Genomic DNA, 3,907 nt, shown 5'->3' with positions numbered 1-3,907 from the left:
TGTAATTCAGCAGTTTCCCTTTCCATTCTGTTCTTGAAGTTCATTTGTAATAAAACAGCTACTTTGAGGTCACCCATTGAATGTTTTGGAAGGCTGAAATGTTCTCCTACAGGTTTCTCAGTGATATGATTCCTGATGTCAGATTTGTGTCCGTATATCCTCTGCTGTACGGGTTGTCCTGTTTGTCCTATGTAGAGGACTGAAGGGCATTGTTGACATTTAATGGCATATACATTGTTAGAAGATGAGCAAGTGAATGAGCCTCTGATGGTGTAGTTGATGTTGTTAGGTCCAGTGACTGTGTTGTCTGGGTTCTCCTTTGTGTGTGACTTCAACAGAATTCCTGAATAACTCACTGCAAGTTTGCAGACTTTATTATTTTTTAATACCTCATCCATTTTAATTTTCCTTGTTTCTGAAGCTGTAGTGTGCGTACACCTGGAGATCTCATTCTTATCCTTTCCATGTCCCTAGCACTTTTCATTATACAAAGCACTTTACAGGTTTTGTTTCTCACAGCTCCTCTGGGAAGAGGTTAGGCCAGGGAGTTCTGTGACCAGCTAGGAACTCAGCCCAGCTCTTGAGAATCTTTTGACAAAAGTTTTAAATTCATATTGTGTTAAAGTTTGTTTGATACGATTTTAATTATATTATTTATAATCACATTTTTGTCAAATTTTAGACTTGTTGCAACTTGCTGAGGGAGGGTGTGTAGAGGAGCATTTGGGTGAGGTCTGCTGTGAGTTTAGTGTCTCTAAGTTGACCAGGATCCATTCTATACACTCCTGATCCCCCTGAACCTGTGCCTGTCAAAATGACCAAGGTTCAGGAGTGTATAGGACAGATCCTGTGCAAGCTAGAGACATCAAAGTCTCAGGGACCCTCTACATGCTCCAGAAGTTGTTGCTTTGAAGTTTTGTAAAGATTTTGATTGAGCAGAGACAGTTTCTCTGGGAATGTATCTGCTCACAAACCAGCACAAACCTCCAGGAACAACATCAAAGTTTCTGGAAAGTGTGTGCTGGTCGCCCTGCCACGAATGTCTTTGCAAAGCATGAACCAGCCAAAATTAATCACGAACTTTCATTCATGAGGTGGTTCCTGCCCATCCCTATCCCCTAACAGATATGTATTTATTGGAATACAGGCAGGGCTATTTTTGGGCAGGAACACACAGGAACGGAGTTCCGGCTGGCTTCAGAGTTGGCCACGCCCACTACAGCCAAAACCTTTGTGTGCATGGCTACAGAGGGAAAGCCTGGAGAGTGACACACACACCCCGGTGACTCCGAGGTGGGCAGGCCAGGGGGCCCCTGGAAAGATCGGGGAGGCATTTAAACTGCCTTCCCTTTCCTTCAAGGGGGGGCTCCCCAAGGGAAGGCATGGGGTGTGGCTTAATATGATAATGAGCTGTGTTGTCAGAGGTGTGGTCTAATATGCTAATGAGTTTCTGCTGTTGGGTGTGGCCTATTATGCTAATGAGTTCCTGCTGGGCTTTTTCATCCACACCTTGCAGGATCTAGCTCAGTTCTGCAGACCGTGTAACACAGATGTTCTTCCAGGCCTATAGCTGAGGACAGCAATGACCTGGATTGTGGCTCTCACTGTTGTCTCCTCCATGACCAGCCCCTGATCTGCCCGGGCCAGGGAGGGGAGCAACTGCATTTTAAGCCATGGATTAATGTTTGATTTTATGGTAATTTATAGTCAGTAATTTGTAACTAATTTATTTTTGTGTATTTGAACTTCTTGTTCACCTTCCTGAGCCCTTCAGGGAAGGGCAGTTGTGAGGAACCCTTCTCAGGTAAAGGGAACCTCAGAAGCCCAAACCTTTCCCGACAGGTATGAAAAAATGGCATCAATAGCAGGGTTTAAAAATGAAATAAGAAGAAAGATTTATTCTTAATGAAAGGCAGGGAAATGGGAAAAGGTTTTATGAGAGCAAACAGCTGGCAACCAACAGGTGCCCGCTACAAACACTATAAACAATGTTTAGGCTTTCCCAAACTCAGGAAGAACTAATAAAAATTATAAACCCAATCAGAAGGTTCCTTACAATAAGCAGGCAGTTGTGATACTAGTGAATTTATATCATCAATAAACCAGCGTTCCCCTGATTAGGCTCTGAATCCCAACTAGTCCCTATGTGAGTGGATGTCTTTCTCTTTTTTAACCTGGGTCTGACCTGTTACTCTGGCCAATCCCTTCAGCAGAGTCTGCTCTGCCCCTCTTTCTGGGACATCCTGCCACTGTCTCCCAGACTGTTTTCTCTCTGAAGGCAGCCACTCAAAAGGCCCCCTCCTCCATTAGATTCACTCTCTCCAAAAAAAAACCCTCCAACCACCCTTCCAACTGTCAGCTCTCCTTCCCCCCCAGCCCCCTGCTGGATGCTTCCGTTGTCCTGGGGGCGACTCACCAATCAGAGTGAGCCTCTGCTACTACCTCCCCTCAGAGTGGTTTTTCATAGTTCATCACAGCAGTCTATAAATTTAATAAATAATTAAAAATATATAGAAGTGTACACACAGGGGCATAGACTTCTCAATATCCCGGGAGGAGGGAGGGGCACGGGGCTGAACCTGGTCCAGGCATACACTTAGTAATCTATATTAAATTAATTAAATATGAAATTATTTATATTTCCAAAAACTATATGACATCAACAATTAATCATATGGTTTTAAAAAATATAACTTTTCCACTAGTAATAGTCTGAATCTCAGTCAAAGAAACTCTGTGAGTTGACAGATGTCATGCACTCCTTCACTGAGACAATTTGAGTAAATATTTCATATATGAGAGGGAACACTTACTCTCCCTCTCTCTTTTCCTCACCGCTTCAACTGAATGTGTGACTAGCCCAAGGTCACACTGTGTGCTTCGTGGCTAGTGGAGATTTGAACTCTGGTCTCTCCAGTCTTAGACCAACACTCTTAACAACTACACCACTCACATACTGGATACTCAATATGAATCTCCAAATGCATCTCATAATACACAGTAAATACTGGCTTCTTATATACCCTCCCTGACCTGAAATTATGGAAACATTTGATCTTCGACGTGGTCTCTGTGCTTCACACCCATGGGATCTAGTGCACATGCGCTGGATCGATCGGTGCTGTAGCAAGCTCTTTTAACGGATTTTCACGCCCAGTCCCTCGGGCATGCGCAGGAACCCCATCGCGCATGCCCAGAGGGGTGGGCGCGGAAATCCTTCCAGTTCCTTTCTTACCGCCGCGTTGAGTAGACCTCTTCTTCGTCTGTCCGATCAGTTCGCTGTTAGCTTTCGCCTCACAGCTCTTAGGAATTATTTCCAAACTTTCTTTTACTTTAATTTTTGATTGTTTGTTCTTCAAAAACAGTTTTAAAAAGCCCAAAAAACTTTGTTTTCAGCTGAGGGAGAGTTTACCTCAGGCCTTCGGGCTACCCCCAAAAAAACATTTCCTCTTCTTCTTTGCTTCTTTTATGGAGAAGTGGGGATTTTTCAACAGGTGCAAGGGTTGTGGCAGCAAACTTGCTCCTCCTGACCATCATACCCTCTGCATTTTTTGCCTTGGAGAGTCTCACCAGCCAGAGTCCTGGCGTCACTGTGCGCCTTTCTCCAATCAAACCCGAAAAAACCATGCTGCGCACCTTAAAGTGCCGCTGCTTGAATCGGCCCTTGCTCCTGCCTGAGCAATGGAGGAAAGACTGTCTACATCGACAGCTCCACCGTCGAGGCCTGCCTCCGATGTCGACTGCTCGACCCTGAAGCTCCCGACATCGAAGGCACAATCGTCTGCTTCCACGCCATTAAAAAAGAAGGCTAAGGCAAGTAAGGATCATAAGTCTGCGAAGAAGGGCACTTCCAGGTCCCTGAAGGTGGCGAAGAAGGGGAAGGAAGCGGTGTCTGCACTGGGTGATG

Source organism: Gekko japonicus, unplaced genomic scaffold, assembly GCF_001447785.1.
Source record: "Gekko japonicus isolate JY-2015 unplaced genomic scaffold, Gekko_japonicus_V1.1 scaffold105, whole genome shotgun sequence".
In the NCBI taxonomy this organism is placed as follows: domain Eukaryota; kingdom Metazoa; phylum Chordata; class Lepidosauria; order Squamata; family Gekkonidae; genus Gekko; species Gekko japonicus.
Note: the sequence above shows the minus strand (reverse complement) of the source record.